This window comes from Aquarana catesbeiana, linkage group LG09 (genome assembly GCF_042186555.1).
Source record: "Aquarana catesbeiana isolate 2022-GZ linkage group LG09, ASM4218655v1, whole genome shotgun sequence".
Classification (NCBI taxonomy): Eukaryota; Metazoa; Chordata; class Amphibia; order Anura; family Ranidae; genus Aquarana; species Aquarana catesbeiana.
The window spans coordinates 39,864,353-39,892,270 of record NC_133332.1 but is presented as its reverse complement, the minus strand read 5'-3'; the positions used below and the strand labels follow the sequence as shown (position 1 = coordinate 39,892,270).

The 27,918-nt window shown below is 41.5% G+C and overlaps 1 protein-coding gene and 1 long non-coding RNA gene across 3 annotated transcripts in view; one reads left to right on the top strand and one right to left on the bottom strand.

Annotated features, from left to right (window-relative positions):
- Nucleotides 1–186: 186 nt before the first annotated feature.
- On the bottom strand, nucleotides 187–27,601 carry LOC141107534 (uncharacterized). 2 transcript variants are annotated; one of them, XR_012235924.1, is made up of 4 exons: nucleotides 27,341–27,601; nucleotides 26,254–26,363; nucleotides 21,470–21,571; nucleotides 187–220 (listed from the first exon to the last, which is right to left on the bottom strand). It is a non-coding gene; the product is annotated as an uncharacterized lncRNA (long non-coding RNA). The 2 variants fall into 2 exon arrangements; XR_012235925.1 differs by having other exon boundaries at nucleotides 26,254–26,360; nucleotides 27,341–27,599.
- The window catches only part of LOC141107533 (zinc-alpha-2-glycoprotein-like), a 71,486-nt gene continuing 71,078 nt past the window's right edge, over nucleotides 27,511–27,918 (top strand). Inside the window, exon 1 of the mRNA XM_073598333.1 lies at nucleotides 27,511–27,588. The gene's annotated coding sequence lies outside the window, so the exon portion shown is untranslated. The remainder of the gene's footprint in view (nucleotides 27,589–27,918) is intronic.

Sequence of the window (27,918 nt, the reverse complement as noted above, 5' to 3'; positions counted from 1 at the left end):
TATGTATTTCACTGTAGCGCAGTTATTCCCCTCATTTTTCTCGTCACGTCATATAGGTCTAGTTAGGGAGTTGTGCCATTGTACTCCTCAGGTATGGTCTTGCCATTCTTCATCCAGGTCAATATATTATTATCTTCAGGAGCAAACCCTTTAACCATGCATTCTAAAAACACCTGATCGTCTGTGAAATTCATGTTCATGATTATCATCAAAGGTCCATCTGTAAAAAAAAATTATAAACTTTGAGGTCAACTCCAAGCATTGTGTAATGCGCAACGTATCTACCTAATGCACAAACACTGAAAAGGCCAATTAACCACTTGCCTCCCAAACCTTTTTTTAAGCAGAGGCCCTAAAAAATAAAATGGTAAATGCTGCAAAGTTTTATGGCACATAATAATTGTGCAGTGGTTTACAAACACAATTTTTTGATAAAAATACAACCTAATGAGTTTTAATGTGCACGTTATAATACCCAATTGTTTGGTAAAGCATAAAATATGATGTTATGCTAGTACTGAAAATAGATATCAAACATGACATGCTTTAAAATTGTGTATATGCCCATGGAACAGTGCCAAACTACAATACCTAAAAATCTCCATACTCAACGCTTTAAAAGACTTTACAGGTTACCAGTTTGGGGAATTACAGATGAGGTCTTGTGCTAGAATTTTGCTCTATAATGTTTGCGGCGATATTTCACACGTTAACATATGCATGCGCAACCTACGTATGTGTTCGCCTTTGCGTGCGATCATGGGGGTGGGTGCTTTAAAAAAATATATATTTTATTAGTTATTTTATTGTAAATGTATTTTTTACACGGTTTCCTTTTTTTTTTTAATCAACATTATTGCTATCACAAGGGATGAACAACATGAGAGCATGGACAGTGACAGGTCTTCTTTATGGAGAGATCTGCAGTCTATTAGACCCCAGATCTCTCCTCTGGCCTTCAAAGCAGCCTATCAGACACAGATAGGTCTGATTGTCTGCTTTAATGGCCACCACCTGGCCAGTTAATACAAAACCAAAACCAAATCCCACTATAAACACTGCAACCAGAAACTCCTGTTTCATAAGTGCAGCCAATATGTTTCCAGGCCGCTGGCTACTGTCAGAATTCTACAAGATGAAAACCGATGGACTGACATGGCTTAGTGCACTTTAAGAGACATGGTAACTTACCTTTGCTTGGGAAAAGTGACAGAGTCTCTTTAAACCCTAACCTCACATTCACCATGCTCTTCCACAGTTCTATTGCTCTGCTAGTAGTCACTGGAAAATACCAGATCCTTCCTGGAATAAGGGGACCATTGATCCCTTTCCATGATACATTGCAATGTGAATGTCGTGTGATAGGATGCACAGTATTCATATCTCCCAACATTTTGAGATGGGAATGAGGGACACCTACTAGCAAATGTATGTAGGCATAGGACACGCCCTCTACCACACCCCCTTAAAAGAGAATTAACCAACAAAATAAGGTTAATTGAATCCACAAGTGCTTGGATTTATCCCATGCCAATATAAGTAGTGGCACACCGCGCACCCGGCATTAGAGCGGGAGAGAGTCAACGTCGGAAGAAGAACCAAGGTAGAAGACAGAGGAGTAGAGCAAACAAAAGAGCGGGAAGACATCGGAGAAGACCCGGCAGACAGCGGACAGAGGGAGAAGAACCGGAAAGAGAGCGGAGAAGACCCGGAGAGGGGAGAAGACCCGGCAGAGGCAGAAGACATCAGCGGAGGAGGCAGAAGATCCGGAGAGAGGAGAAGAAGTCAGAAGTGACACCAGAGCTGCCTTAATAATAGAATTACCTGTAAAATCCTTTTCTTTGAAGTACATCACGGGACACAGAGCCATAGTAGTTACTATGAGGGTTATATAGGCCACCTTTAGGTGATGGACACTGGCACACCCTAAACAGGAAGTTTAACTCCCTATATAACCCCTCCCCCTACAGGGAGTACCTGAGTTTTGTCGCAAAGCAAAACACGTGTATACCCAAAAAGAGGGGAGGGACCTCTGTGTCCCATGATGTACTTCAAAGAAAAGGATTTTACAGGTAAGCTGTTATAAAAATCATATTTTCTTAATTGTAAATCACGGGACACAGAGCCATAGTAGTTACTATGTGGGATGTCCCAGAGCAATGCCAACTGAGGGGAGGGAGACACAAACAAAAGTAGGGTGCCATCAGGCCTGAGGACCTATACTGCTGCCTGCAGTACACTGCGCCCAAAGGCGATAGCCTCATGCCTTCTTACATCCACCTGATAGAATCTGGTGAATGTATGGACTGAAGACCAAGTTGCGGCCTTGCATATTTGAGCCATGATGCACTGTACATGAAGCACTATCTGCCCTGGTGGAGTGCGCTTTGATTTGAAAAGGTGGAACCTTCTCTTCAAACCATAAGCTTTAATAATCACTTGCCGGATCCACTTAGAAATAGCAGATTTCGACTCTGCCTGTCCTTTTCTAAGACCTTCAGGCAACACAAACAAAAAACATCCGATTTTTTTTTTTTTTTTTTTTGAATCTGAGTACTCGTCTTCAAAAAGACTTTGACTGCTCTCACTACATCAAGAGATTGTAGCGACCTTTCTTCCGTTAGAACAGGGTTCTGGAAAAAAATAAAGGTAGAACAATATTCGGGTTTAGATGAAAACCTGAAACCACCTTCGGCAGAAAGCTAGGATAAGGACACAATACAACCTTATCCTTGTGAATAATTAAATATGGCTCTTTACAAGAAAGAGCAGCCAATTATGATACCCTTCTTGCAGAAGATATGGCAACCAGAAAAACCAACTTCCTTGTCAAAAGTTTCAAGGGAGTATGTCGTATCGGCCCAAAAGACTGTCTTTGTAAACCCGACAAAACCAAATTCAAGTCCCAAGGTTTTAAGGGTGACCTAACCGGCAGATTAAGCTGAGTCACCGGACCAGGGAATGTGAAGCAAGTGGTGGTTGGAATAATACTGATAAGGCCGAGACCTGGCCCTTGATGCCAGCTTCATTTCTAATCCTATTTACAGAAAGGCAAGGAATATACCTTCTCGGATGCCAACCCTTGGACTCACACCAGGACATATGCCTTCCAGACTCTATAATAAATGACTCTGGAAGCTGGCTTCCTTGTATTAATCAAGGTAGATATCACTGAGCCTGAAAGCCCACGATTCTTCAAATTGTGGGTTTCAATACCCAAACCGTTAAATATTGTGTTTGGAAGATAAGATGGAATACTGGTCCCTGCGAGAGCAGGTCTGGACATGGTGGTAGGGTCCAAGGGTCCCCTAACGCCATCCTTACGATCTCTGCTTACCAAGATCTTCTGGGACCCACTGCGGCCACAAGAACCACCAACTTCCACAAGAAACACCAACTTCTTTTCCTGCTTGATCCTGCAAAGAAGTCGTGGTAGCAGCAGAATAGGAGGGAATGCATAAATCAATTAGAACTGATCCCACTGGGTCACTGACGCACCTGTTCCATATGATCTTTTCCCGGGGTAAAAACCAAGCTCTTCTGGGCTGTATCTATAACCAGACCCAAGTATTCTTAGTCTTCTTAATGGTTTTAAAGACAATCTCTCTAGGTTGAGGACCTAGGTATTCCAGGTAGCTGATTGTGGAGACCATGCTTTGGTCTAAGCGGGCTACCATCCTGTCTATTCAGAGCAGGTCATCTAGGTATGCTACAATTGTTATACCTTGAGTTCTTAATCTGGCCAACGCAAGGGTCAGAAATTTTGTAAACACCCGAGGTGCCGTAGCTAGACCAAAAAAGGCAATGCTACAACTGAAAGTGAAGTTTTTCTACTTCAAAACGCAGATCATTTTGATGAGCGGGGAAAAATAGGCACATGCAGGTATGCATCCCTGATGTCGACTGATGCCAGAAGTTCTCCTCCTTATAGGATGGAGACAACAGATTAGATTGATTCCACATGGAAAAAGTGGATATTTTTTAGGAACCAGTTTAGATCCTTGAGATCTAGCATGGGTCTGACATCCCCATTTGGTCTTTGGCACCGTGAAAAGGTTTGAAAAAAACCCAAACCCCTGCTCCATTGCGGGGCCCGCCATGACCCTTTTTGAGACAAAAGTCGGACTAATGCCCCGTACACACGGTTGGATTTTCTGACGGAAAATGTGTGATAGGACCTTGTTGTCGGAAATTCCGACCGTGTGTAGGCTCCATCACACATTTTCCATCGGATTTTCCGACACACAAAGTTTGAGACAGGCTATAAAATTTTCCGACAACAAAATCCGTTGTCGGAATTTCCGATCGTATGTACACAAATCCGATGCACAAAGTGCCACGCATGCTCAGAATAAATAAAGAGATGAAAGCTATTGGCTACTGCCCCGTTTATAGTCCCGACGTACGTGTTTTACGTCACCGCGTTCAGAACGATCGGATTTTCCGACAACTTTGTGTGACCGTGTGTATGCAAGACAAGTTTGAGCCAACATCCGTCGGAAAAAATCCATGGATTTTGTTGTCGGAATGTCCGATCAATGTCCGACCGTGTGTACGGTGCATTGTGTTTGAAAAAAAACTTTTTTTCTCTGGCTCTATGGACCTTTGGCCTGAGGAAAACGAGGAGACGGGAAATCTCTGAACTCTAGTTTGTAGCCTAGAGCTATTATGGAGACCATCCATCTGTCTCGAAACTCCTCCTGCCAGTCCCTTGAGACTTGAGGTCCTCTTGAACCTGAAGGCAGACGCCCCCGGCACTGGAGAAAAGAGCCCGTTTAAATGAGGGACGTTTTACTCCTTTTCTTAACTGGCAAAAAGGGGCCTTTTCCCATCCTCAACAGCCTTTCACCGCAGGAAAGGAAAAAACAGCCAGGGGCTTTGCATGGCGCTTCGGCTGGCCACTTTTCAACCATAAGATTCTATGGATATGCCCCAACCCAAGCGTACAGCGAGAGGTTTGCAGAATAGAATCTCTGATTGCGTCAATTGCAAAATACCAAGCCTCTGGCAGCTTGTGACCAACACCTAAGACACTGGCGAAAAAAACTGAGGTACTCCCTGTAGGGGTAGGGGTTATATAGGGAGTTGAACTTCCTGTTTATGGTGTGAAAGTGTCCATTACCTAAAGGTGGCCTATATAACCCACATAGTAACTACTATGGCTCAGTGTCCCTTGATGTACGATTAAGAAAAATTACTTTAAAAACCTGTGTACTGCATTTTATTTTTTGACACTTTTTTTAGGTGAATTGGTAGGGGTACAATGTATCCCATACTAATTCACATAAGCAATGGGGGGGAAAGCAAACGTAGGACTTTAAATGGGACGCAAGGGAAAGTTTGCGCCCCCATCCTTAATAACATGAAAAAGAGCGGGGAAGGTTGGGACTTTGAATGAGGTGTGCATGATGCAGCCCAATCGCACTCACAGAGGTGCAAACATATGTACGTTTATTAAGGACCAATGATCAACATGGCATAAAAACGCATTGCATACATTAAACATAAAATCGCATATAGAGAATAAATCTATGTATATGCAATCATCGGACATGGGTAGGTACAATTATGCATCTTAATCCCCCAAGCAAGATAAAAGTCATGTGAAGGAAAAAACATCTGAAAATTGGTCAATGTGTGTTTGATGCATCAAAGGTAGGCCCGACGCTGCGTTTCATGGACTTCAATCCACTCTTCAGGAGTCAGATGCATCTAAATTCTATAAAAAATGTATGAAAAGCAATATAGTTTCAGGGTCTAACAAGATCAGCAGAAAAGGGGGAAATTTGGACATAATGGGCCATGCCAAAAAGATTACTCACATGATAGCCAAAACTGGGACCGTGCGACAAAACAAAGCCAGGGGTGAGCCATGGAGCCTGGCCCGGGAGCTGAGAGTGGGACCTCAACGAGGAACACCGAACCGCACACACCAACACCCCGCAATGGAGGGGACTTCTATAATGTAGGAAATATATAAAATGTATCTATGATGATACAAGTAACAAAAAACAAGATGATATAAGCTGCAGATATCACCAAGGTGATTGAAAAACGCACCTGGAAGATTACCTTGAAAGATACATGTGGTGTTTGAAGCCACATACATGGGAGAGGATCAGAGTTGCATAGGTTGTATCAGTACCATCTCTGAATACCATGAAGCAGGGAGTGAGATGCAGCCCCAGCATTGAACGTCAGCTCCCCCTCAGCGTCACGCAGGCACAACACAGTGGAGCAAAACCTCGGCGAATGGCAGAGAAGCTCACCACATGTCAGCCCAGCTGATATACCGGAAGTCTATGTGTGCGACGCCCAACCAAGGAGGCGTGGCGCCGATGCAAGGTGAAAAGATCCGCCCAGCCACTCACCCCCAACCCTGTGGAGGGGAGATAGGAGGGCGGACACCAGCATGCATCGCATCTCCCGGGAGACAGGACATCTGCCCACCCACCGACAATGAGTCACACAGACCCAGTCTGGCCACGGAGTAAAAAATATATAAAGTAGTAAAAAATCAAAATGTAAACTGTCAATGCAAAGAACGTTTTTACTCCGTGGCCCGACTGGGTCTGTGTGACTCATTGTCGGTGGGTGGGCAGATGTCCTGTCTCCCGGGAGCTGCGATGCATGCTGGTGTCCGCATGCATCGCTGGGTCCCAGTTTTGGCTATCATGTGAGTAACCTTTTTGGCATGGCCCATTATGCCCAAATTTCCCCCTTTTCTGCTGATCTTGTTAGACCCTGAAACTATATTGCTTTTCATACATTTTTTATAGAATTTAGATGCATCTGGCTCCTGAAGAGTGGATTGAAGTCCATGAAACGCAGCGTCGGGCCTACCTTTGATGCATCAAACACACATTGACCAATTTTCAGATGTTTTTTTCTTCACATGACTTTTATCTTGCTTGGGGGATTAAGATGCATAATTGTACCTACCCATGTCCGATGATTGTATATACATAGATTTATTCTCTATATGCGATTTCATGTTTAATGTATGCAATGCGTTTTTATGCCATGTTGATCATTGGTCCTTAATAAACATACATATGTTTGCACCTCTGTGAGTGTGATTGGGCTGCATCATGCGCACCTCATTCAAAGTCCCAACCTTCCCCCCTCTTTTTCATACTAATTCACATAGGGTGGGGGCCGGGATCTCGGGGCCCCCTTATTAAAGGGGGCTACCAGATTCCGATAAGCTCCCCGTCCGCAGACCCCGACAACCAACAGCCAGGGTTGTCGGGAAGAGGCCCTTGTCCTCATCAACATGGGGACAAGGTGTTTTGGGGTGGGAGGACGCAGGGCCCCCCTGCCCCAAAGCACCCACCCCCCATGTTGAGGACATGCGGCCTGGTACAGTTCAGGAGGGGGGCGTTCGCTCGCTCCCACCCCCTTTCCTGACCTGCCGGGCTGTGTGCTTGGATAAGGGTCTGGTATGGATCTCAGGGGGACCCCAACACCATTTTTCGGCGTGGGGGTTCATCTTAAAACTCATACCAGACCGAAGGGCTTGGTATGTTCTTGGAGGGGGAACCCATGTCAAGTTTTTTTAACATTTTGCGTGGAGTTCCCCCTAAAGATTCATACCACACACAGTGCCTGGTATTGTTGGGGATCAAAGTCGGATCCCTGTTCATTGAAGTCGGATGCATGTCGTACATCACGGGACACTTTTTTTCTTTTCTGTCCTCGGCACCGATGCCTCTGTGTGCAGACTCCATTCCCTGCAAGCATCACAACGCATGGGGGCGGAGCCCGGCGGCAAATTCAAAAGATTGAAAATTCATATAACATACAGTACACTGTAATCTTACAAATTACATTACTGTATGAAATTATTTCACAACCCTTTTGTCCCTAGTGCTTTGTCCAATGCCCTGCATGCGGTTTTATATTATATATGCTGTTCTTTCTGCCTGGAAACCTGAGATTGTCTATAGTGTCCCTTTACGTCAAAAGTGGTTTTAGACCAGCTATAAAACAGCGATAGTAAATTAGAACACTTGCAGAATTGAGTGATAGTGAATCGTGGGGAAATTCATTTTATTATTATTATATTATTATTTTTTATAATTATTTATAGTTATTTATTATATTATAATTTATGATTTCGTGTTTCAAACTTTACCATACCCGGGATATCTACTAGACTCTTGTTTGGACAGATTTAAGTGCGTTATTGCTAAGAATTACTGACCTACAATATAAAACGCCAAATTTCTATGCAAACAATTGTACCGATTTGAGACGCAAAGATCTGACATAATCATATCGCCAGGGAGGCTACTAAAGGAATTGTCAAAAACTGTCTTATGGTTTTTTACAGTTTTGACACTTTTTTTTGGTGAATAGGTAGGGGTACAATGTACCCCTAACCCATTCACATAGGGGGGAGCAGGATCTGAGGGCCCAAGGGGGCTTCTAGATTCTGATAAGTCCCCCGCCTGCAGACCCCCACAACCACTGGGCAAGGATTGTGGGGATGAGGCCCTTGTCCCCATCAACATGGGGACAAGGTGCTTTGGGAGGACCCCAAAGCACCCTCCCCATGTTGAGGGCATGTGGCATAGTATGGTTCAGGGGGGGCGCTTGCTCACCCCCCCTATCCTGTCCTCCAGGCTGCATGCTCAAATAAGGACCTGGTATGGATTTTGGGGGGACCCCAAGCTGTTTTTTTTTTTTTTTTTTTAATTGGCGTGGAGTTCCCCTCAATATCTATACCAGACCCAAAGGGCCTGGTATGGACTGGGGTTGGGGAACCCACGCTGATTTTTATCTATATTGCCAGGATCCGGCAATACATTACAGCCGCAAGCAATTTTAAATGACATTTTTTTCTTTAGAAATGTAATTTTGCTGCAGGACTGTAAAACACATCAGACAGATGCGCCACTTTACAGGCAGACTAAGGAGACCCCCAAGGCATGATATTTAAGGGAATATTTCATTTTCATTGTTTCACTTTAAGCATTCTTAAAATCACTGCTCCTGAAAAAAAAACATTTTTTTTGCATTGATACATGTCCCCATATACTTTTTAGGGCAATAACTTGCATATAAGCCTTTAAAATTAGCACTTTTGATTTTTCATGTTCGTGTCCCATAGACTTTAATAGGGTTTGCATGTTTGCACAAATTTTTTGCCTGTTCGCATGTTCTGGTGTGAACTGAACCGGGGGGGTGTTCGGCCCATCCCTAATTGCAACTGATACATTACAGTTAATTGTCATTTCTGAGGCTAGGTAGAGTGGAATATAAGCCTGACTGCGCTCACTACTTTTATAAGACACAACAGTTTTTTTTTCTTTTTTTTAGGTATGTCATCAACAACTTCTATTGCTGTGTTGCTAGTGTTCCCCTTTTTTAACTTTAAAAAAAGAAGGGTGGATTATTTTGCTTTTAATGTTTAGTATTGGCATTTTGTTGTTTATTTAAATTATTTAATTTTATTATTATTATTATTATATATATATATATATATATTTTTGCTTCTAGAGCTCTTTTATTTATGTTTAATTTTGGTAGTCTTTTAATTTTTTCAGTGTAAGCACCCTCAAGTTTACAGTGTAGGAAAAATTTGTTTTAGCTCCTCTATGGGTAGAGGATCTAGGGTTAAATGTTGTTACTGTTCAGAGATTCAAGGGTTAAGCCTCTGTTACCTCCCCCTGGCTTCTGAAACTCGCTAGATGGTTCTAGAACTTAGAGGGTGGTGGAACAGAGAATAAGCCTGATAATTTATAGAATCTCCTCCAATCCCAGGGTGGATAAGGCCCAGAAGGTGGGGAGATAGGCCCTAAATATTCCAGAGCCTGGCAGCAGAGTGTGGAGCAGAGCCCAGGGTCACGATGCCTGGAGGGGACCCCCTGTGCTAGGGAGCTCTGCCCCTGGGTGGAAGACAGAGCAGGAGAACCAGATAGAGACTGTCAGGGCTGGCTCCTGCTACTTAATGAGTAGTAGGCTTGTGCAATGTGTTTAGTAACTAATTGAAATTCGGCCGAATTTTGCATCTTTCGGACATTCGGATGCATCCGAATGTTTGAATAAAAAAATAATGAATTTCAACTAATACGAAGGAAATTATAGCGGATATAACGAATGAATTTGACATGATTTTGTAATTTGTTAAAGATCTAATGAAACAAAATGTCAACTCAAAGTAAACCTTAAAGTCCAATCAGCTGATTAATTTTGTGCTGGAGGTTGGATTACTGGCAAAGTGCATTCCTGAGAACTGAGTGAGAAGTGTTGTATTGTATTTGAGGAGAGGAGAAGAGATATTGTCATTGTGTGTGTTATTAGATTCAATAAACAAACAACTTTCCAAACTATGAATCTTTATCACGAATCAATATACATACATAAATATCGAATTTCAACGAATACAAAAGAAATTATAGCAGATACAAATGAATTCGACATGATTCAGTAATTCGTTAAAGATCTAATGAAACAAAAGTTCAACTCAAAGTAAATCTTACAGTCCAATCAGCTGATTAATTTTGTGCTGGAGGTTGGATTATTAGTAAAATGCATTCCTGAGAACTGAGTGAGAAGGGTGTTGTACTGTATTTGAGCAGAGGAGAAGAGATATTGTCATTGTGTGTTAAAAGATTCAATAAACAAACGACTTTCCAAACTACAAATCATTATCACGAATATATATACACATACATAAATATTGAATTTCAACGAATACCAATGAAATTATAGCACATATAACAAATGAATTCGACATGATTCGAAATTCAGTATAACGAATATCTACACTCTACAGAAATAATGAATTATCCAAAAATGTATTAACATAACATAACCAATATAACAGAATGAAATTATGTATTTTACGAATGACAACGAACCAAAACTAAACAAAATTTTCCATTGTGCACAAGTCTAATGAGTAGCTCTTTTCTTTCAGTGCCCAGAATCTGCTCAGCTGTTAGTTAATTACCAGCCACTCATTGTTACCACAGTGACTCACCTGGTTACCATAAACCTCAGTCATTTGTCCAGCCTACAGCCAGACCCTTTTTGCTACTTAAACAGCTTAGCTCATTTCCTCCTTGCCCTTGCTTGGTCTATAATTTCCAAATGGGTTCCTTCCTGTGAATGACTTGGCCTGGCTGACTTCCCTTTAAATCCTGTTTATGATTTTTGCTCCTCACTATGCTGACTTCTGGCTTCCTGACCCTTTTGTCCGATTACCTGCTCTGGCATCCAAACTCTTGCTTCTGTTTTCAATTAAATTCCTGAATTGTGATTTTTTTGCCATTTCGTTAAAGGTGTGATTTTAACTACTACTACTACTTTCTGTCTCCATTGGTTTATGGTTCCTGATGGAGAGCAACAAGAAGCAGCTAAAGCCTCACACCATTTCAGCCTCCACTAGGTGTAGCTGAAGCCATCCTGGAAGCCAAGATCGGGACCTGTTCAGCAGGAGCTCTGTGCAGCAGTGAAATGAGCTTCAGGATTCACCAAAGGGACTGAGTGAGTAACTTCAACCATTACACCCCATAGCATGATAGAGGAGGAGCAGCAATATGCAATACCTGCTTGCTCACTACAAAGGGACAGCTTAGTGCCAATTAAAGCCTGTAAAGCCACCCAATACCTCTTGCGTGGTGATTTAAGAAACAGACAGGTGCATTAGCCTTTTCCATGGAAGTAGCATCTGCATCCAGTGTTTGAAACCTTTTTCTACCTGGTGAGCTGATCTTTAAATCCTATGGGAGAACAGCATAGTGACTTTTAGCAGCCAGTATCAAGTCCTCGGTTTGCATTCAAGTTACAGTTCTAAGCATCCTATGCATTCCCTTACCTATACAAGTCATCCCCTAATAAACTAAAAACAAAACACCCTGGACTGATTCTTGAAGTTTGTGCGAGTGCTGAAAAATCCTTGTTGCCTGACTGTGTGCATGAAGGAAGAGCCAAAAAATCCAGCAACCCTTATGGTGGTATCGCTACATTTATACATATATATATATATTTTTACCAGGTCAGCAGCAGCATGATGAAAGCTGCTCTTTGTTTGCAATAAATGAATTAATGTGCGATAAAAATAATGAGATTCTGTACAGCAAAGCAATACCATTTTAACATAATGCCTGAGAAAAATAACAGTCATGTTGATTATTTCTGACTGTGATTATGTTCATCAAATCTGTTTATTCTTTTATACAAGGTCTCAGAACATATACATATAGTTACATAGCTACGTAGTAGGTAAGGCTGAATAAAGACAATAGTCAATCCAGTTCAACCTGTGTAGGTGCACGTGACAGTATCTAAAATTATTTCCCATATCCCTGTATGTTGTGTTCTTTAAGATGCACATGCAAGAGTCTCTTGAAAATATCCATACTCCCCGCAGCCACCACCACGTCCTCACTGCCCTGACAGTGAAATACCCCCTGCACAGTTTAAGCTTAAACCGCTTCTCTTCCAATCTCATTGTGTGACCTCATGTCCTCTAATGCCCCGTACACACGGTCGGATTTTCCGATGGAAAATGTCCGATCGGAGCGTGTTGTCGGAAATTCCGACCATGTGTGGGCTCCATCGGACATTTTCCATCGGATTTTCCAACACAAAAAGTTGGAGAGCAGGAGATAAAATTTTCCGACAACAAAATCCGTTGTCGGAAATTCCGATCGTGTGTACACAAATCCGACGGACAAAGTGCCACGCATGCTCAGAATAAATAAAGAGATGAAAGCTATTGGCCACTGCCCCGTTTATAGTCCCGACGTACATGTTTTACGTCACCGCGTTTAAAACGATCGGATTTTCCGACAACTTTGTGTGACCGTGTGTATGCAAGACAAGTTTGAGCCAACATCCGTCGGAAAAAATCCTAGGATTTTGTTGTCGGAATGTCCGATCAATGTCCGACCGTGTGTACGGGGCATTACACTCCTTGAGACTGAATCATTTTTTTCCTCTGCTGGGATCGCCGTTGAGGTATTTGTAAATTGCTATCATATCTCCTCTAAATCATAGTTCCTCCAGCGAGAATAGATTTGGTGTTAGGTCTTCCAATCCCCTCATTAATTTTTTTGCCCTTCTTTGGACTCTCTTCAGTTCCAGCGCATCCCTTCTGAGGATTGGTGACCAGAACTGGACAGAATACTCCAGATGTGGCCTAACCATATTTTTTTAAAGTGTCAGGATTATAGTTTTATCCCTGGAGTATATGCCCTTTTTTATGCATGCTAATATTCTGCCAGCTTTAGTAGCTGCAGCTTGACATTGCATGCTATTGCTCAATCTGTCATCTACTAGGACCCCCAGATCTTTCTCCATCCTTGATTTCCCCAGCGGTTCTCCCCCTAGTGAGTAGTTTGCCTTTATGTTTTTTGCCCCCAAGTGCATTACTTTACTTTTTTCCACATTAAACCTCATTTGCCATGTATTTGCCCACTCCATTATTTTGTTCAGGTCTTTCTGTAAATGTTCTATATCCTGATGTGAAGTTAGTACCCTGCTTAATTTTGTGTCATCCGCAAAAACTGAGATTGAGCTATTTATCCCATTCCCTATATCATTTATGAATAAATTGAATAGAATTGGTCCCAAGACAGAACCATGGGGTACCTCGCCTACCACTCAGACCAGTCTGAGTACATGTCATTTATCACTACCCTTTGGACAGGCCCCTGTAACCAGTTTTTGACCCAAGTACAAACGGTATGGTCCACGCCTGCAGACCTCAGCTTGTAGCTTAAGCGCTTATGGGGGGCTGTATTGAATGCCTTTGCAAAATCTAGGTACACAAGATCCACGGGCCTTCCCCTGTCTAGATAGCAGCTTACTTCCTCGTACAAAACATACAAAACCAATCAGTGCAGCCACTACAAACACCTCCTGGATAAATGACAGTCTGTGTGAAAGTTCTCTTGATCTAGGTGTTGCAGCTCTCTCAAAAATCAAATGGGTGGTGGACTGACATGTGAAACATATGAAGAAAATGAGAGCGCACAGCTACCCTAGTGTAATACCGTTTTATTGGTTAAAATCATAAGTAGAAAATGTTGCAATCACAAACGTGGAGAAGATTCTCGCATATACATCAACAAGTTAGCCTCCTCTCCTGGCCTGTGTGGCTGGATTGGCTCCAGAACCCACTGGGCAATAAAGGATGCTACTCCAGGCCTAACTACAGCGTCCAGCCAAGCGGTACAAGGAGCTGCGCATGCACCTGAACCAGCTGGTGCCGTGTGACGTCACTCGCGGCCGAGAAGGGAGTCGGCTGCCTCATGACCGCTCGTCACTTCCAGTGGGCAGAGAAGGGTTAGCAGGGAAGGAAGCGGAGAGCATCGGAGGGCCCGGCGGACACTGGCACCGGCCCCGGGGAACACACCGACACCACAGCTCTACACAGCGCCGCAGACCGGAGGTGGAGAGTTGTGGAGGAGCCCAGCCCTGGAGCACCAGGTGAAACCCTGAGTTGGATCACTGGATGTATCCCACGGAGGAACGAAGCAAAACTACAGTAACAGCCATCCCAAGATACCCACTCCTTTGCCTAGTACCCCTGTAGGGGTGACTGAGTCTGGTGAGTGGGGGAGCATGGGGGGGAGCACCTGGAGTCACCAGAGTGAATGAGCACGAAAGTCATCATCTGTTATCTTATAACATCTATAATCACATATAGATGTGGCTCCTATAGAACTGTTTTTTTCCATTGAAATATTGAAACTGCCTGTTTCCTCACAGAGACTATATACATTATGCTATGCAGCCATAAAGAGCTTTTTTAGCTACCATCTAAACCATATATACATCTGCTTGTAAATTTTTGCTTATCATATGAACCATACATGTATCTGCTAGTTTGAAATCTGTTTATCATCTGTATCACATTGGGGTCTGATACATGATAAATATAGGGCCCCAGGAATTTCTGGATCACTTTATTAGAATTTGTGCATGTTAACACTTTACTTGCTGGCAAGGTTTATTACGTCTTCATTTATTTTTCACTACTGATGCCATTAGCCCCACTTAGGGGGTGTTACACTGTCACCCAAAAAATTTTTTTACTTTAGTATTTTTTGGTATTCGGGTAATTGATCACCTAAAATCTCACGTGTCGTCCACACGGGACCTACCCTTTATACATCACAGAGGATTTATATTTTTCATTTAATTGTAATTCAATTCATTTATTTATTTATTTTTCATTATTTTTCACTATTGTTGATATTAGCCCCACTTAGGGGGTGTAATGCCCCGTACACACAGTCGGATTTTCCGACGGAAAATGTGTGATAGGACCTTGTTGTCGGAAATTCCGACCGTGTGTAGGCTCCATCACACATTTTTCATCTGATTTTCCGACACACAAAGTTTGAGAGCAGGATATAAAATTTTCCGACAACAAAATCCGTTGTCGGAAATTCCGATCGTGTGTACACAAATTCGACGGACAAAGTGCCACGCATGCTCAGAATAAATAAAGAGATGAAAGCTATTGGCCACTGCCCCGTTTATAGTCCCGACGTACATGTTTTACATCACCGCGTTTAGAACGATCGGATTTTCCGACAACTTTGTGTGACCGTGTGTATACAAGACAAGTTTGAGCCAACATCCGTCGGAAAAAATCCTAGGATTTTGTTGTCGGAATGTCCGAACAAAGTCCGACCGTGTGTACGGGGCATTATACTGTCACCCAATTCTTTATGCATGTAGGTAAATGTTCACCTAATAATTCACGTGTTGTCCACACGGGACTTACCTTTATACACTACAGAGGATTTGCATTTTCAATCTAATTATTGTATAATTTATAATTTTTGTTAATTAACTAATCTTGCGGATGTGGTAGACTTTGCTTATCCAATAAACATCATTTAAACAGGGCAGCGCCAATTTCCCCAATTTCTTTGTCATTTATGAGAAGGGGAATGATGTGAGTGAATCGTGTGTGAGTGATTCACTCACATCATTACCCTTCTCGGCCGCGAGTGACATCAAGCAGGTCCGGGCGCATGCGCAGCTCCTTGCACCGCTTGGCAGGACGCTGTAGTTAGGCCTGGAGTAAAATCCTTCATCGCCCATTGGGTTCTGGAGCCAATCCAGCCACATAGGCCGGGAAAGGAGGCTAACTTGTTTATTTATACGCGAGAATCTTCTTCACGTTTGTGACTGTAACATTTTCTACTTCTGATGTTAACCAATAAAACGGTATTTATATAAAAAATGATACTACGCTAAAGGTTAAGGTAGATGGGTGGAGCTGCAACTATAGAGTGTTATACGACACCAATCAGAATTTAGAAAACAAAAGTCGCGCTAATAAAAAAGTGGTAAAACTCAAAGTGTTAGGTGCCACAAATCATAATGATAATATTATATATTGAATAAAGTGTTGAAATGCAGAATACAAAACTAAAAATATTCAAAGCAATTGTAATCAAACAAATGTGCAAGTGTAAGGAAAGTTCTATAAAATGTCCATATATTGAATGCAAAAAATGGGAATTTGTATAAGTAATAAATATTAGTTGATGAATAAAACAAAGTCCATGGTGTACAAAGCAAATCCCAAGGTGATAGGTAGTAAAAATTCCACACTGTAGTGACAAGTGCAAAGATGAAACCTCCACCACAGGAAAACACTGCCGCTTACCGGAAAGCGATGGTCCCTTATTACAGGGGACCACGCTGAGCAGATGGCTATAACCCCAGCCCGGGATCTCACAGGCAGGCACTGGATACCACAGCGTCAGTGGGGATCGTCACCATAAATCCCAGCAAAGCAATGTAATCACCAGAAAAAAAACACAAAGTGCTCCACATAGCGTAAATCCTTTAACGTTTAATAAAATAAATAAAAGACAAATGGACACTTAAAGATCGGCGAAAATGTATAGGCAAAAACAGTATTGGAAAGCCGGCCGGCTTCAAATCAGCCCGTCTCTTCCGGGAATGAACATGCAGCGGTGACGTCAGGACGAGGCTCCTCCTCCCTACGTTGTTTCGTCACTAGCGGACGTGGTCACGGGATACGGTATCCTGTGACACACACCACACACACCACATCCTATCTGCACAGATTTGGACACAGAGACAGACAGGTTTATGGACTTATCAGTACCTCATAAACCTGTCTTTTTCTGTGTCCATATGATATTATATGCACTTATTTCATTGCTGATCAGTATAGGGGTGTTTGGAGGAGAAGGAGTGTATACTGGCATACTGTATCTCATTATTGGTTTTCAATCAGTGTGCCCAACCCCTGAAGATGTCCTTTTGGAGGAAACATGTTGGGTGGAGTCTGTTGTGCACACTGAAATCGCAGCCTGGTGCTTGTGAGATCTGCTTGTTAGATGCTATTCTTTCATCTGTGCCCTGACTGGTAAAGGGAGGGCAGTACCTTGATGTGGCCATAAGCTAATACATATTATACTTGGACTTTACTAGAAAAGTAGCTTAAACCTTTACTAGTTACAATTACAATAGCACAATTTGCTTTTATGTTGTTTTATCCTAATATTGTTTATGTTCATATTGTAGAAGCAGTGCATTATATTTCTACTGATGCTTTGTGGATTTATACAGTGAATCAATCCTGAATGCCAGGTGCTGAAATCTAGTTTGTTAAGGCCCCTTTCACACATTAATATCCGTTTTGACAGACTCCGCTTGCTCAGCAGGGATCCATCCGTTGATCCCCGCTGAGCCGCCGGATGACAAGTCCGTCTCTGCTCATTAAATGATCAAATAAATTTCACGCAATATTATTGAAATATATGTCCACGTGTATAAAATCAGTAAAAAAAAAAACAAACAAAATAGTGACAATTAGGATAGTGGTCAATAGGGCTACTGCTGCAAGGATCAAATGTCTCTGTATTGCAGTATATAGCTGTGACCACTATCTTCTAATAATGGTGATAAATATTTATATCCAAAATTACCGTGAATAAAAAACATTATTTCCTGCAGCCATTGATAATAAGTGATTGGTGATATGTGCAAATAATGCAATAAATATTACCATAAAGCATCAAACATAATAACAAAAGAAATAGTGCAAGAAAGTCCTCTTCAGTGCTCAATTATAATGCAAATACAAAGAATGAAAGTTCTTAGAGGAGATAGATGGGTAGCGACATAAAAAAGTCTGTAAACATAAATGAAATCCTTCTATTCAATTCTGGCACATAGAGTGTGATGGATATGTGACCCTGCTGGTGGTGTCTCCTATAAATGGTCTCACAGGACCCTCACCTTCAAATTGTAGTAAAGAGGCATTCAGTGGTTATGGATTTCTGGTGTAGAAGCTGTCACTGGAATCCTTGCTTTCTTTACTATTAATCCTCCATCGTTCTTTCTATATATCTCCGATCGAATCTGTAGGATCTCAAATGCTTGCAGTTTCCGAAATGCTGTGATTTTAGTGCTGTGTGCAATTGCTGTGGAATTACAAGTGACTTTTAATAAATTTTTACATCTACACTCTATGTGCCAGAATTGAATAGAAGGATTTCATTTATGTTTACAGACTTTTTTATGTTGCTACCCATCTATCTCCTCTAAGAACTTTCATTCTTTGTATTTGCATTATAATTGAGCACTGAAGAGGACTTTCTTGCACTATTTCTTTTGTTAGTATGTTTGATGTTTTATGGTAATATTTATTGCATTATTTGCACATATCACCAATCACTTATTTTCAATGGCTGCAGGAAATAATGTTTTTTATTCACGGTAATTTTGGATATAAATATTTATCACCATTATTAGAAGATAGTAGCCACAGCTATATACTGCAATACAGAGACATTTGATCCTTGCAGCAGTAGCCTTATTGACCACTATCCTAATTGTCACTATTTTGTTTGTTTTTTTTCACTGATTTTATACACGTGGACATATATTTCAATAATATTGCGCAAAATTTATTTGATCATTTACTGTACTAAGTGTTGGTGTGAACACCCTCATTTTGCTGCAATATTGCTATCAATTTGCTATGTGATTTTTTAACTTCACTTTGAAATAGCCTAGTTATTATCATTATTTCTATTTTATCATCCAACGAGCGCGAAGGACACTTTTGTCTCTCCTTTATGGGGAATCGAATGAAAAGGGATCCGCCTGTCCATTTTCATCCAATCCGATCCGCCAGATGGATGGAAAATAGTGTTTCCATTCGTCTGGATTTAGCGGATCGAAGCGGATTGGATGTCAGCAGGCATGTCACCGCTGAGATCCGTCGCTCTATAGAACTTCATGGAGCGCCCATCCGCATGTGTGAAAGGGGCCTTAGACTTGATCAGTGTGGACTTCCTTTGTTGTTTTAATATAACCGTTTTCCATTCCTTAGGCCATTTATAAATGGCCTAAGGTTGAAGTGGTTATACTAGGATCATGGTTGAGGCTACAACTATGATCCTGGTATCGTTTTTCACAGCTGGTGATGCCCTACATGGTAAAAGTGGTCTGAGTGGCTGGATCACGTTTACATGCAGGGCAAGTGTTCCTCCTGCTGCCTTTATGAGGCTCTCCCATCTGTTTGGGGAGCCTGGTAAGGATGCGACTGGTGGCATCCACTTCTGGGCACACAGTGAGAGGAACTGATGTTGTTCCTCCCACTGTGTGACATCAGAAACCGTAAGCAATGAGGATTTTGTCAATTCTGGTTCCAGTCTCATGTAAACAAGCTATTACTGGCTTGTGAAAGCATCCAATCAAATGGATCTCAGTTTGACCAGATGCTTTGAGGCTAGAGTACAGATATGGAGTCTACTAGATCCTAGATCTCTACATAAACAGGACATGTCACGGCCCATGCTATTACAAGTGATGTTGTTCATTTTTGTGATAGCAATAACATTAATTAAAAAATGGTACAATAAAAAAAAAAAAAAAAAGTAAAATAAATAAATAAATAAATAAATAGAGCGCCCCATCCCCCTGTGCTCACTCGTATGTAGGTCCTGCACCACACATGTGAGGTATCACCACGACGTCAGAGTGAGAGCAATAATTATGGAGCCAGACCCCCTGTGTAATCCCAAACTGGTAACCCATAAAGGCTTTTAAAGCATCACCTATGGAGATTTTTAGGTACCATAATTTGCCGTCGTTCCACTGACTTATGCAATTTTAAAGAGCAACATGTTAGGTATCTGTACTCCATATCTGTACTCTAGCCTCAAAGCATCTGGTCAAACTGAGATCAGTTTGATTGGATACTTTCACAAGCCAGTAATGGCTTGTTTACATGAGACTGGAACCAGAATTGACAAAATCCTTTTTGCTTACGGTTTCTGATGTCACACAGTGGGAGGAACAACATCAGTTCCTCTCACTGTGTGCCCGGAAGTGGATGCCACCAGTCGCATCCTTACCAGGCTCACCAAACAGATGGGAGAGCCTCATAAAAGCAGCAGGAGGAACCCTTGCCCTGCCAGTAAAAGTGATCCAGCCACTCAGACCACTTTTACTGTGTAGGGCATCACCAGCTGTGAAAAATGATACCAGGATCATGGCATAACTCGGCATAACATCATCTTTTATATTTTACCAAACAATTGGGTAATATGTTGTTTTTGTGCGTTAAGAGTAATTAAAGTGTTATTTTTGAAAAATTGTGTTTAAAAAACCACTGCGCAAATATTGTGTGATATAAAAATATGCAACACATACCATTTTATTTTCTAGAGTCTCTGCTTAAAAAATATATAATGTTTGGGAGTTCTAGGTAGTTTTCTAGCAAAAAAAAACCTAATTATTACATGTAAGAGAGGACTAGAAGCAGTTTTAAAAAATAATCACCACATAAACTTGACGGGACTGCAAATCTTGATTCCACAGGCTTCAAAGCTCATGGTAACTGTAAGCCTAATGCCGTGAACACACGGGCAGACTTTTCAACCGGACTGGTCCGACGGAACGAATCCGTCGGACAATTCGACCGTGTGTGGGCTCCATCGGACCTACAGCTGACTTTTTCTGTCGAAAATCTGATGGACTTTAGATTTGGAACATGCTTTAAATCTTTCCGACGGACTTGACTCCGGTCGAAAAATCCGCTCGTCTGTATGCTAGTCCGACGGACAAAAACCGATGCTAGGGCAGCTATTGGCTACTGGCTATCAACTTCCTTATTTTAGTCCGGTGTACGTCATCACGTACGAATCCGTCGGACTTTGGTGTGATCGTGTGTAGGCAAGTCCATTAGTTAGAAAGTCAGTCGAAAGTCCGTCGTAACTCTGTCGGAAAGACCGTCGGACCTTTGTTACCGGAGAGTCCGCCCGTGTGTACACAACATAAATTGCACCTCTACTTTTCTCTACTGCAGTTAAAACGTTGCATTATTATGTACCTGCGGGATGGGATTTTCTGCAGTGGGGGTTAATTGATGACATTTTATGTTATGAAAACCTGTGAAATGAGGTTTAGTACATTGCAAACATTATGTAATCTTAGAATTACTTACTTAATTTTTGATGAGGTCCTTTTCTGAACACCATGCAGGTATAAGTTCCCTCCTGCCTTCCAATATTCAGTTTGCTATATACAAAAGAGTCCCCTTCATCTTCTGTGGGAACAGAGTAACAACAAGGATTGTCATGTATAAATCAGAAAAATAATAACCTTTCAGTACAAGCTTTTAACATGTTCCCTCTTTTGGCATTCAGTATGTGCTTTTATTGTTATTTTCCCCTTCATGATGTAGCATAAAACAAATCTTAACGCCCAGATCCAATTTTGCAACTTTGACATGTGTTTGTAAAAGTGTAAATATCATCAAAACTACTTGGTGTAACCAGGTGGATTATACCTCTTTTTTTTCAGCAAATTTGACTTTCATTTGGTGGTAAATGGAAATATGGTCATCTCCTGTATTTTTTTATTATGAAAGGAAAACTGTTCTAATATAGTAAAAAAAGATATCATTTTTTATTTAGTTGTATATTTCTTGCTATTATCATAACTTACCACCAAAGAACAACACAAAATAAATTCTCCTGCTCCTGAAAATAAAGTGATACCACATATGTGTATGTTATTTATTGTATGTACCCATGGTAGGGCTCAGAAACAATAATTATCATTTTGCTTTTTTAACTTTACCTAAAACACACTGATACTAATTTTAAAAATGCCCTTTTTTAAAAAATCCTCCTTAAAATATACTGACCCTGACCTGTGATCTCAACCTTTGACCTTGACATTTGACTCTAACCTTAAGCTTAATATTAACCCTGACACAGACCTATATCAAATCTTGCTCTCGCTATTTTTTCTTTATCTTTTACATTTAACCACTTCAGCCATGGAAGATTTGGCTGCTCAATAACCAGGCCATTTTTTGAGATACAGCACTGCGTTGCCTTAACTGACAATTGCGTAAAATTTGGTAAAAAAAATTTGGTACAAAAATTATTGATTGGTTTGCGCAAAAGTTATAGCGTCTACAAAATAGGGGATAGATTTATGACATTTTTATTATTATTTTTTTACTAGTAATGGCGGTGATCTACGATTTTTATCAAGACTGCGACATTATGGCGGACACATTTTTGGGTCGATTGACAATCATACAGCGATCAGTGCTATAAAAATGCATTGATTACTGTATAAATGTCACTAGCAGGGAAGGGGTTAACACTAGGGGGCGATCAAAGGGTTAACTGTGTTCCCTAGTGTGTGCTCTGACTGTGGGGGATGGGACTGACTGTAGGAGATGAGAGATCATGGTTCCCAGCTTGTAGGAACTCATGATCTCTCTCTCCTCTCCTCACAGAACTAGGATGTGTGTTTGCACACACACGTCCCTGTTCTGCCTCTCATGCCCGCGATCGCTTGTGGTCGGCCGTCATCGCGACCGCCGGCCACGAGCATCGGCACGCCCGCTGCCTGCTGCTATCCCGCTTAAAGGGACCGAGGTATAGCTATGAGGGTTAGCGGGATTGCGCCGACCTGCCGCAGTATAATGATGGCGGCTGGCCGGCAAGTGGTTAAAGTATTATTATATTTTTATACACAGTTTTGTTTGTTTACATCTTTCTTTCCTAACAGGGAGAGAAACATACAATGTATCTTCATCTCCATTTAGAAGATAAATAAACCAGGGGAGGGCTGCACAGTGACTTATCACTATAATATCCAATCAGAGGCTATCACAGCAAGCGGGTAATCGGGAACCGGGATTCCCGATCATTAGTAGGAGACCTGGGGCTCTTGCTTGATTGGGTGCTCCCAGCACAAACATAGGAATACATATATGCTGTGCCTGTGTTTAACCACTTTGCGCAAAATCACGTGCAAAATCACGTGCCTGTACGTCATTTTGATGAAGTGGTTATACTGGGGTGATGCCTGCAGCCAGAAGCATCACCCCGGTACTGTTTTTTTAGAGCAGACGGTCGACTTTCATGTGATAACAACCAATGTGGCTAAGCAGCCGCTCGGCCGTTATTACAAGCAGCAGTTCCCCCCTCCCGACGCTTTTCTGCCCCGATCTCCCGTCCCACCAGGAGACCCGAGCAACTAGCCGGCACGACCACCGGCTGGCCGGAGTCCCGAACAAAGCCAAAATTGGCTTTGATCAGGTCTCCGATGTAGTAACCCGGAAGCGACGTCACATTTTAAAAAATCCAAGGTATTCAAAAATGCAGATTTTGCCGTTTTGAATACTTTGAAGTGCAGAGGAGGGGTTTGGGGTCTTTTCGATTTCAGATCCCTCAATAAAGAGTACCTGTCACCGCCTATTACTGTCACAAGGGATGTTTACATGACAGCAATAAAAGTGAACAGATTTTTTTTTCTTAAAGGAACAGTGTAAAAATAAGAATTAAAAAAATAAATAAATATATATATATATATATATATATATATAATTTTTTTTTTTTTTTTTAAAGCGCAACCCCCCTCCCCCCCACCCGCGTGCTTGCGCACCATAGAAAACACATACATAAGTCACGCCCGCAAATGTAAACAGTGTTCAAATCACACATGTGAGGTATTGCTGCGATCATAAGAGCAATAATTTGAGCAAAAGACCTCCTCTGTAACTTTAAACTGGTAACCGTTCAAATTTTTTAAAGCATCGCCTGTGGAGATTTTTAAGTACCGTAGTTTGTCGCCATTCCGCGAGTGCGTGCAATTTTAAAGCGTAACATGTTTGGTATCTCTTTACTCGGCATAACATCTTTCATACTATACAAAAAAATTGGGCTAACTTTACTCTTTTGTTTTTTTTTTCAATTCAGTGAAGTGTATTTTTTCCCAAAAAATTGCGTTTAAAAGACTGCTGCACAAATACCGTGTGACATAAAATATTGCAACAGCCGCCATTTTATTCTCTAGGGTCTTTGCTAAAAAAAAGATATATAATGTTTAGGGTTCCAAGTAATGTTCTAGCAAACATTACTGATTTTAACTTGTAAACAACAAGTGTCAGAAATAGGCCTGGTCTTAAAGCGGGGGTCCACCTATCTATCATTTTTTTTTTTTTAGTTCATTCACAAACTTTTCTTCTCAGCATTACATACTCACATATTGTGTGTAATATGTCCGCCTGTGTCAGATTTCATCGGAAAGAATAACTTATATTATTCACTGCAGGCGGTTTCCATCTTCATTGTGGGCATTTGAAGCCCACAAGCATTTATTTCCTGGATGCGGTGAATGCTGTGCTCCCAGTATTCACCGCTCCTTCCTGCACATGCTCAGTGGCATCCTGGGAAGCCTGAGACTAGCTCCCAGGAGTCTGGGAGAGGCTAGAAACACGCCTACTCCCACGGGAGGAGAACCAGGAAGTGCAAAGAAGAATAGAAAAATAAAAGGTAATTACGACTATTTAAATTTTTTTAAAGGGCATGTCAGCATCTAGGCAAGGAAGAGAATACATACAGATATTGTTCAAAATTTGGGTGGAACCCCGCTTTAAAGTGGTCAAACCCCACCTCCTGGACACCGCATATATGTGTTACCATGTTGTGAAGGGGTTAAACAATTATTTTTCTTTGCAAAGCAGACATAGATGGTTGTATCCAGAAAACAATTTTAAGATAAAAATTTGTCCATCTAAGAGAATTTACAAGAATTTTAGCCAAACAATCGGAGCAACAGACTGACATCACCAGACAGATCAATTGTGTTAAAATTTCATCTCCTTGGATAGTTCACATACAATCTTTTACACATTGCATTTGCCATATTACGATTATTTACCTGTTGTGGGGAAAATGTAGGGTCACATGAGTCAAATATCTATTTTACCAACTAATGTAAATGAAACGCGTATTTGCCTTGCAGCAGAAATACAGTATATAGTATTGAAAATATAATGATCAAAATTGTTTATTACACGATTAAATGTTATTACATAATTGATACATATGTCCTTACAAATGGTATTTTTTAGTAGTGATCTACAGCTCTGCCATTAGTCCCACATAATGCACTATACCTATGAGACGCGAAAAGAATGGCGGCAATCACCCGCGGGGGGGAGACACTAGATACTGTGAATGTGCCTTACCATAGCAGTAGGGGGAAAGGAGAGCCGGGGCCACTCCGGCAAACACACAGTGGGACATCCTCCTCTCGGCCGCACAGGAACAAGAAGTGTGTTCTGAGACATGATTGGCCAGGTAGTCCTAAGACTCCCTGGCCAATAGGGGCTTCCTGATTGGCCGGGAGGAGGATCAGTGTGTCAATAGAGAATATTCATTCAGTGCCCTGAGCCCACCCTTTTTTGAAGCCTATTAGAGTCTCTGGCTCTAATCAGGTGCTTAAAAAAAACACCACCCCCCTCATTGGAATCCAAGCATCCAGCACCCTGCATGTAGATTGGGGGGGACGCATGGATGAGGGGGTGGTGCCCCTCCACCCCTTATGAAGCAACCACCATTGCTAGTACCACTGCTTCACATCCCCACTGCCATTGCTGCTCTTCAATCCCCACCATCACCACCACTACACAGTCCCCGCTGTCATCTCCATTCCACAGTTGCCAATCTACAGTAAAGAAAATTATAATCCCCCCCCCCAACTGCAGACCTCTCCCTTAAAAAACACAGATCACCTCTACTTGGCAATTAACATTCACCCCCTATTAATGCTATGAGTTGCCCTGTCACAGCTCATCTCTGTGTGGCAACCTGTATTAATTTCCCCAACACATTTAAATGACATCACTTTCACAATTTTTTGCTATTTTTTACACAAATGCACAATGCAAAAGGCGATCTTCCAGCAGAGAGGTCTTACCTTTAACAGCTGTTATCCAGAGAGAGGAAATCAAAAGAAGAAAACTGATGAAAATTACCCCCATCTTTCTTACTTCGTAGTGTACGGATGTTTCATTTATTCCTGATCTGCTGAATAAGAAAACCAAGTTGGGACGTTCAGGTGAGCATAAAGAGAGAACAGAGCCTCCTACTTCTGTTAATAAAACAAACAGAGCCTCCTACTTCTGTTAATAAAACAACACAATATTTGTCCCTAATGAACAAAGAAAAATTCCTACGAGCCAAAATGAACCTAGTGCTAAAAGTAAGCACTACACAGCCGCATACATGAATCACGCCTTGTAATGCGTGTGAAATATTAAATAAATAAATATGTGCTAGAGTGTGCTAAATGTGCCCTAATCTTGGCACACAGAGATAAAGTGCATATACAACAGAATATAAAAATAATTTAACCCCAATATGCGCTATATCCCCCAAGATAAACAAACTTAATGTGCACAAATAAATAGTGCAGTGAGCATGTGAAATGGTAATATCAACAAAAATGCTCCAAAATGAATCAGTGCAAACTAGGTGCTAAAAGTGCAATAAACAAATAAATAATAAAATAATGTTAATGCATAAATGATTCATACCCTGTTTCCCTGAAAATAAGAGAGTATATGCAAACAAAAGCTGAAAAATGACATGTGCCAGCCAAAATGTGCAGAGTGTCACACAATACATATACTTAATCGTTCATCATAAAATAGACATATATTAAACACAAAAGTCCTTAATGAAAGTGATGACAACTGTGCTTCAGTGATGATGTTTTCAAACATGCTGCGATTCCATGTGCCACATATCATGCGATGGTGAAACAAAAGGTGACCCCCCCCAAGGTAAAGCGCTCACCTTAGGGAATGTGACTAAGTCGCTAGACAGAGTCAGGAAACGCTTATGAGCCACCCAGGGCTCAGTATGGATCACAGGAAAACAGGCTCTAGCATAGGCTCAAATCATAGGCAAAAAGAGAAAGGAACCATATGGTGTGATAACGTTTAAAAAGTGTTTATTAACAAGGTCAGATAAAAAACTCTCCCCCAGAAGGGGGTACTCACATTTTGAGGGTGCGTCAGTGCACCACTCAGAAGAGGCATATAACCTGAATAAAACAACAGGTAATGGATGTAGCAGTGAGGTTATGGAGACCGTCCCAGCACAGACAGCTGCTGCTGCCTAACACTCCGTCCTGGCCCCTCCCCTACGCGTCTTCGACACAGGTCCTACGTGTCATCAGGCGGAATATGCACGGATGTTTCACTTATTCCTGATATGCTGAATAAGAAAACCAAGTTGGGACGTTCAGGTGAGCATAAAGAGAGAACAGAGCCTTCTACTTCTGTTAATAAAACAAACAGAGCCTCCTACTTCTGTTAATAAAACAACACAATATTTGTCCCTGACGGTAACATTTCCGTTTGATACAGATTTCTTAAAGTAACCATGTAACAGATTCCTTATACTAAACCTGTGCTGGGTAATTCAAACTAAACATATAAAGAAAAAATGCCTAGGAAGAGGTTGTCCCCAGTGGCAAAACAATAATACATCCAAAGTAGTTGAAGTTGTATGAAAAGTTTAGGTGTATGTCAGGGTAACATAAACATAAATATATGTAGTGCACCTTTTGCAATTC